Raw genomic sequence first — 8,541 nt, 5'->3', positions numbered from 1 at the left:
ACCGTGTTAGCCAGGATGGTCTCGATCTCCTGACCTCGTGATCCGCCCGTCTCGGCCTCCCAAAGTGCTGGGATTACAGGCGTGAGCCACCGCGCCCGGCCGCATTTATTATTTTTTGTCTTTTTGAAAATAGCCATTCTAACTGAGGAGAGATAATAGTTCATTGTGGTTTTGACTTGCATTTCCCTGATAATTGTAATCTGAGCATTTTATCATATATTTATTGGCTATTTCTGTCTTCTTTTGAGGTATATCTATACAGATCATTTGCTCATTTTTTAATCAGATTTTTTTTGTTTTATTTGCTGTTGACTTGTTTGAGTTCTTTGAATGTTCTGGATATTAATCCCTTTTCAGATAATTTTCAAATAATTTCTGCCATTGCATAGATTGTCTTTTCACTCTTTTGTTTCCTTTGCTGTGCAGAAGCTTTTTAGTTTGACATAATTCCATTTGTCTATTTTTCCATGTTTTCCCTTTACTATTGAAGTCTTAGCCATAAAATCCTTTCCCAGACCAGCGTTCTGAAGCTTTTTTCCTATGTTTTTTCTAGTAGTTTTATTATTTTGGATCTTACAGATAAGTCTTTAATCTATTTTCAGTTGATTATTTTTTTAAGATGAGAGATAGGAGCCTAGTTTCAGTCTTCTGAATATACAGTTTTTTCCAGCACCACTTATTGAAGAGACTGTCCTTTCCCAAATAAATATTCTTGGAGACTTTGTCAAAAATCACTTGGTTATAAATACGAGCATTTATTTCTGAGCTCTCAATTCTGTTCCAATGGCATATGCGTCTATTTTCTGCTAATACCACACTGTTCCAGTAACTATAGCTTTGTAGTATTTTGTGAAGTGAGGTAGTGTGATGCCTCCAGCTTCGTCTTTTGCTGAGGATTTCTTTGGCTATTTGGCTTTTTTGTGGTTCTATACATATTTTAGGATTTTTTTTCTATTTCTGTGAATAATATCATTGGTCTTTTGACAAGGATTGCATTGACTCTGTAGATCTTCGACTAGTATGGTCATTTAAAAAATATAACTTCTGTCAGTTCTTGAACAGGGGATAGCTATCTTTTTTGTGTGTCCTTTTTAATTTCTTTCATCAGGGTTTTATAATTTTTCTTGTAGAGATTCGTCATCTCCTTGGTTAAAGTTATCCCTACATATTTTACTTTTAATACCTATTGTAAATGAAATTGCTTTCCTGATTTTTTCCAGTTACTTCACTGTTGGTGTATAGAATTGCTGCTAATATATGTGTTTTGATTTTGTATCCTACAACTTTATTGAATTTATCAGTTTTAGGACTTTTTTGGTGGAGTCTTTAGTTTTTTATGTATAAGATCATGTCATCTACACATAGGGACAATTCAAACTTCTCCATTTCAATTTGGATACACTTTATTTCTTCTCTTGCCTAATTGCTCTGGGCTAGATCTTTCAGTTCTGTATCAAACAGAATAGTTGAGAGTGGGCATCCTTGTTGTATTTCAGATCATGGAGGAAAAGTTTTCAGTTTTATCCCAGTCCATAAAATGTTAGCTGTGGGTTTTTCATATATGACCTTCATTGTATTAAGGTATATTCCTTCTATACCTAATTTGACAAGAGATTTTACCACAAAGTGTAGTTGTATTTTATCAGAAGCTTTTTCTGTATCTACTGAGAGGATTATATGGGTTTTGTCCTTCATTCTGATGACGTGATGTATCATGTTTATTGATTTACATATGTTAAACCATTCTTGCAACTCTAGGATAAATTACACTTGACTATAATGTATAATATTTTTGATGTGCTATTGGATTCAATTTGCTAGAATTTTGGTGAGGATATTTTAATCTACATTCATCGGGTATTGGCCTGAAGTTTTCTTTTTTGTCGTGTCTTATCTGGTTTTGGTATCAGGATTATGTGGGCCCTGTAAAATGAAGGTTTAGAATAAGTCTTTTTCTCTCAATATTTTGGAATATTGTGAGAATTAGGTCTTCCTTAAAAGACTGACAGAATTCAACAGTAAAGCCATCTAGTCCTGGAATTTTCTTTGTTCGGAGACTTTATTACTGATTCAAGTTTGTTACTCGTTGCTGGTTATGGTTTTCTATTTTTATTTGGCTCAATTATGGCAGGTTATGTATTCAGGAATGTATCCATTTTAGTTAGGCTTTCAAATTTGTTGGCAAATAGTTGTTCATAGTAGTCTCTAATGATTCTTTGTATTTCTGAGGAACCAATTATATCTCTTTTTTCCTTTTCTGATGTTGAGTCTTCTCTCTTTTTTTGTTATTAGTCTAGCTAATGGTTTGCCAATTTTATCTTTTCAAAAAACCAACTTTTTGTTTCATTAATCTTTTATATTGTCTTTTAGACTAATTTTATTTCTGTTCTGATCTTTCTTATTTCTTTACTTCTGCTAATATTGAGTCTGGTGTGTTCCTTTGTAGTTTCTTAAGCTAAATTGTTAGATTGTTTATTTGAAATCTTTCTACTTTTTGATGTAGGCATTTATTGCCATAAAATTGTGCCTTAATACTACTTTTGATATATCCCATAGGTTTTGATATGTTGTGCTTCTATTTTCATTTCCTTCAAGACTTTTAAATTTTCATTTTAATGTTTTCATTGACCCATTGATAATTTGGGAGCATGTTGTTTAACATCCACGTATGGTTTTAACTCTTCTTGTTGATTTCTGGTTTTACTCCATTGTGGTCAGAAAAGATACTTGATATAATTTCAATTTTTTAAAAATTTTGAAACTTATTTTGTATCCTACCATATGGTCAATCTTGGAGAATGTTCCATGTGATGACAAAAAGAATGTGCATTCTGCAGCTGTTGAGTGAGATGTTGCTTAAATGTCTGTTAGGTCCATGTGGTCTATGGGGCAGTTTTGAGCCAATTTTTTTTTAAATTTATTTTCTGTCTAGATGAGCTGTCCAATGATAAGAGTGGGGTGATGCTCTCACCTATTATTGTGTTGGAGGTTGTCTCTCCCTTTATAGCTTACAACATTTGTCTTATATACCTGAGTGCTCTGTCACTGGGTACATAGATATAATTCTGATATCCCCTTGCTGATTTGACCCATTTATTACTATATAATGTCCTTCTTTGTTGTCAGAGTTTTTCTTTTTTAACTTAAAGTCTATTTTAGCTAAGTACAGCTGCTCTTACTTGTTTATGGTATCCATTTGCATGGAATATCTTTGTCCTTCCCTTCACTTTCAGTCTATGCAAACTTTCTTTACAAATAAAGTTTCTTGTAAGCACCATATAGTTGGGTCTTGTTTTTGTTGCTGTTGTTTTATATTTTAATCCATTCCATCAGTCTGTGTTTTTACAGAAAATTTAATTGATTTACATTAATATTTACTATGGGTAGGTGAGGACTTACTCCTGCCATTTTATTAATTTTTTAGCTGTTTTGTGTATTCTTTGTTCCTTTCTTCCTCTCTTGTTTATCACAGTGGTTTAGTGGTCTCCTGTAGTAATAATATTTTATTCAATTTTATTTCTCCTTTGTGTAACTGCTGTACCAATGAATTTTATATATTTGTGTGTTTCATGGTAGTAGTTACCACCTTTCCTGTTTCAGATGTAGCACTTCCTTAACCATTACTTTTAAGGTTCATCTAGTGACTGATGAATCCCTTATTTTTTGCTAATCTGAGAAAGACTTTATTTCTGCTTAATTTCTCAAGGATAGTTTTGCTGAATAAAAAAACTGGCATTCTTTTCTTCTTTCAGCATTTGAATGTGATGTCCTATTCTCTTATGAACTGTTAAATTTGTTCTGAGAAATCACTTTTAGTCTAGGGGGATATCTTATATGTGAGTTGACACTTTTTCTCTTTTTTTCAACTTTCATTTTAGATTCAAGTGGAACATGTGCAGGTTTGTCACAAGGGTGTGTTGTATCTTGCTGAGGTTTACGGTATGATTGAACCTGTAACACAGGTACTAAATAGAGTACCCAAGAGGTAGTTTTTCAACCTTTCCCGCTTTCCTTCCCAGTCTTGTAGTCCCCAATGTCTATTGTTTCCTTCTTTGTGTCCATGTTTGCCCAGTATTTAGCTCCCACTTATAAGTGAGAACATACAAGTATTCAGTTTTCTATTTCTGCATTAATTTGCTTAGGATAATGGCCTCCAGCTGCATCCATGTTGCTGCAAAGTAATTTATTTTATTCCTTTTTATAGCTGTGTAGTATTCCATTGTGTATATGTATCATATTTTTTTTCAATACACCTTAATGGGCATCCAGGTTGATTACATGTTTTTGCTATATGACTAATGCTGTGACAAAAATATGAGTGCATGTCTTTTTGGCGGAACAATTTATTTTCCTTTGGATATATACCCAGGAATGGGACTGCTGGGTCAAATGGTAATTCTGTTTTTAGTTCTTTGAGAAATCTCCATACTGCTTTCCACACTGGCTGAATTAATTTACATTCCCACCCACAGTATATAAACACTCCTTTCTCTTCACAGTCTCACCAGCATCTGTAGTTTTTTGACTTTCTAATAATAGCCATGCTGACTGGTATGAGATGGTATCTCATTGTTGAGTTGAATTGCATTTCTCTGATGATTGATGATGTGGAGTAATTTTTATATGTTTGTTTGCCACTTGTATGTTTTCTTTTGAGAAGTGTCTGTTCATGTCTTTTGCCTATTTTAATGGTTTCTTTTTTAATTTTTCTTGTTGGATATTAGACTATTGTTAGATGCATAGTTTGTGAATATTTTCTCTCATCCACTAGGTTGCCTATATATTCTGTTGATAGTTTCTTTTGCTGTGCAGAAGCTCTTTGGCTTAATTACATCCCACATGCCAACTTTTGTTTTTGTTGCAATTACTTTTGAGGACTTAGTCATAAGTTGTTTCCCAAGACTGGTGTCCAGAATGGTTTTTCTTACATTTTCTTTTAGGATTATTATGGTTTTAGGTGTTATATTTAAATATTTAACCATATTGAGTTAATTTTTGTATATAGTGAAAGGTAGGGGTCCTGTTTCATTCTTCTGCATATGGCTAGCCAGCTATTCTACCACCATTTATTGAATAGGGAGTCCCTTCCTCATTGCTTATTTTTGTTGACTTTGTTGAGGATCACATGGCTGTAGGTATGAAGCTTTATTTCTAAATTCTCTATTCTGTTTCATTGGTCTATGTGTCTGTTTTTGTGCCAGTACCACGTTCTTTTTGTTATTGTAGCTTTGTAATAGTTTGAAGTTGGGTAATGTGATGACCCCAGTTTTGTTCTTTTCACTTAGGCTTGTTTAAGCCATTGGGCTCTTTTTTAGTTCCATATATATTTTTAGAATAGATTTTTTTCCAAATCTGTGTAATGTTTGTAGTTTGATAGGAATAGCATTGAATCTGTAAATTGCTTTCAGCAGTATGGCCATTTAAATGATATTAATTCTTCCAATACATGAATATGGAATATTTTTTTCATTTGTTTGTGTCATTTATGATTTCTTTCAGTAGTTTTGTAGTTCTTCTTGTAGAGGTCTTTCACCTCCTTGGTTAGAAGTATTCCTAGATATTTTACTTTTTCACGACTATTGTTAGTGGGATTGCATTCTTGATTTTGCTCTCAGTTTGAATGTTATTTATATATAGAATAGTTATTGGTTTTTGTATGTTGATTGTGTATCCTGAAATTTCACTAAAGTTGTTTGTCAGTTCTTGGAGTCGCATTTTGGTAGAGTCTTTAGTGTTTTCTAGGTATAGAATCATATCATCAGCTAAGAGAAATAATTTGACCTCCTCTTTTCCTATTAGGATGCCTTTAACTTTTTCCCTTTCCTGGTTGCTCTGGCTAGTACTTCCAGTACAATGATGAATAGGAATGGTGAGAGTGGTCATCCTTGTCTTCTTCCAGTTCTTAAAGGGAAAGATTCCAGTTTTGCTTATTCAGTGTGACATTGACTGTGAGTTTGTGATAGGTGGATTTATTATTTGGAAGTATGTTCCTTCAATATCTAGTTTATTGAAGGTTTTTATCATGAAGAGATATTGGATTTTACTAAAATTTTTTCTGTGTCTGTTGAAATAATCATTTCATTTTGTTTTTAATTCTGTTTGTGATGAATCACATTTGTTGATTTGCATATGTTGAATCAACCTTGCACTTCAGAAAGGAACCCTACCTGATTATGGCGTATTAAATTTTTGATGTGCTGTTTTATTCAATTTGCTAGTATTTTGTTGAGGATTTTTGCATCTATGTTCATTAGGGATATTGTCCTGTAGTGTGGTTTTGGTTTTGTTTTATTCATGTTTTCTTCTCCAGGTTTGGGTATTAGGGTGATACTGGCTTTGAAAAAATGAAGAGCCCCTTCTCTTTGATTGTTTGAAACAGTCTCAGTAGAATTAGTACCAGCTCTTCTCTGTAAATCTGGTAGTCTTCAACTATGAATTCATCTGGTCCAGGTCTTCCCTCACCCCTACCTCCACCCCATCCCCTGTTGGTAGTTTTTTGGTTACTGGCTCAATTTCAGAACTTGATATTGGTGTGTTCAAGGTTTCAATTTCCTTCTGATTCAGTTTTGGGAAGTCTATGTTTCCAGGAATTTATTCATTTCCTCTAGATTTTCTAGTTTGTGTACAAAGAGGTTTTCATAATAGTCTCTGAGGATCTTTTGTATTTCTGTGGGATCAGTTGTAATGACACCTTTGTCATTTCTGATTGTGCTTATTTGGATCTTCTCTGGTTTTTTCTTTGTTAATCTAGCTAGAGGTCTATCATATTTATCCTTTCAAATAAACAACTTTTGGGTTTTTTTATTTTTTGTATGTATTTTTGGGTCTCAATTTCATTCAGTTATGCTTTGATTTCATTTATATCTTTTCTTCTTGTACTTTGGGGGCTCGTTTGTTCTTGTATTCTTAGTTCCTCTTGTTGTGTGTTGTTAGACCATTGATTTGAGATTTTTCTAACTCTTTGAGGTTGGTGTTCAGGATGATAAGCTTTCTTCTCAACATTGCTTTTGCTGCATCTCGGAGATTTGAGCATGTCGTGTCTCAGTTTTTATTTATTTCAAAGAACATTTTTACTTGTGCTTTAATTGTACTGTTTACCCAAAAGTCATTCAAGAGCAAGTAGTTTAATTTCCATGTAATTCTGTGTGTTTTAGATATCCTTTTGGTATTGATTTCTGTTTTTTATTCCATTGGGTCTGAATGTATAATTGGCAAAATTTTACTTTTTTAACTTTTTTAGCTTTATGGTGGAGCATGTGGTCAATATTGGAGTATGTTCTGTGTGCAGATGATAAAAATGTATATTTTGTGGTTAATGGGTCAAGTATCTGTAGATAACTATTAGATCCAATTGGTTAAGTGTTGAATTTATGTCCAGAATTTCTTTGTTAGCTTTCTGCCTCCATGATTGGTCTAAAGCTGTCAGTGGGGTGCTGAATTCTCCCACTATTATTGTGTTGCTAAGTGTCTCATACGTTCAGAAGTAGTTGTTTATGAATCTGGGTGTGCCACTGTTGTGTGCATGTATATTTAGGAATTTTAACTCTTCTTTCTGAATTGAACCCTTCATCATTATGTAATGCCCTTCTTTGCCCTTTTTTAATGTTGTTGGTTTAAACTCTGTTGTATCTGATATAAGATAGTGACCCCTGCTGTTTTTTCATTTTCCATTTGTGTGGCAGATCTTTTTCCAACCATTTACTTTGAGCCTATGGGCATTACCACATGTGAGATAGGTTTCTTGGAGACAGCAGATGGATAATGCTTGCTAGTTTATCCAGCCTGACACTGTCTAATTTAAGTGGGGTGTTTAGACTATTTACATTCAAGGTTAATATTGATATGTGAGGTTTTCATCCTATTGTGAAGTTGTTAGGTGGTTGTGTTTCTCACAGAGTTGATGCACCTCACAGATTATGCACCTCACAGATTCCCATTTGCTCAAAGAGCTCATCTTTATGCAGTATCTTGTCATTTCCCAGTGACTGAGGCACACTAAAAGCCTCTAATCTGCCATCTCACTTCCATTTTCTGTATGTCACTTTTCTTTTCCTGTTTATAAATCGTCCACCACATGGCTGTGCTTGAGCCTCTCTGAGCCTACTCTGGCTTGGGAGGCTGCCCAATTCATAAATCATTCTTTGCTCACTTAAGCTCTGTTAAATTTTATTTGTCCCAGGTTTGTTCTTTTAACACATGAAAGGTTTTCTTTCTCTGAGACCCCTGGTGGCAACTGGATAAAGAATGGCTACTACATACTGAGTGACATTTTTTCTCTTGTGGGTTTTAGGATTCTCTCTTTGTCTTTGACTTTTGACAATTTGACTATAATGTGCCTCAGAGAGGACCCTTTTGCACTGAATCTATTTGAGAATCTCTATACTTCCTGGAACTGGGTATCCATACTCTTGCAAGACTTGGGAAGTTAGCAACTATTATTTAATTAAATAGGTTTTTTTGTAGTTTTTCCCATCTCCATGCTCTCTTCTTGAAACCTCATATGGTGCCCCATGAGTCCTGTAGGCTTTCTTTATTCTTTCT

Source organism: Rhinopithecus bieti, unplaced genomic scaffold, assembly GCF_001698545.2.
Source record: "Rhinopithecus bieti isolate Rb0 unplaced genomic scaffold, ASM169854v2 scaffold_26871, whole genome shotgun sequence".
Lineage (NCBI taxonomy): Eukaryota > Metazoa > Chordata > Mammalia > Primates > Cercopithecidae > Rhinopithecus > Rhinopithecus bieti.
Note: the sequence above shows the minus strand (reverse complement) of the source record.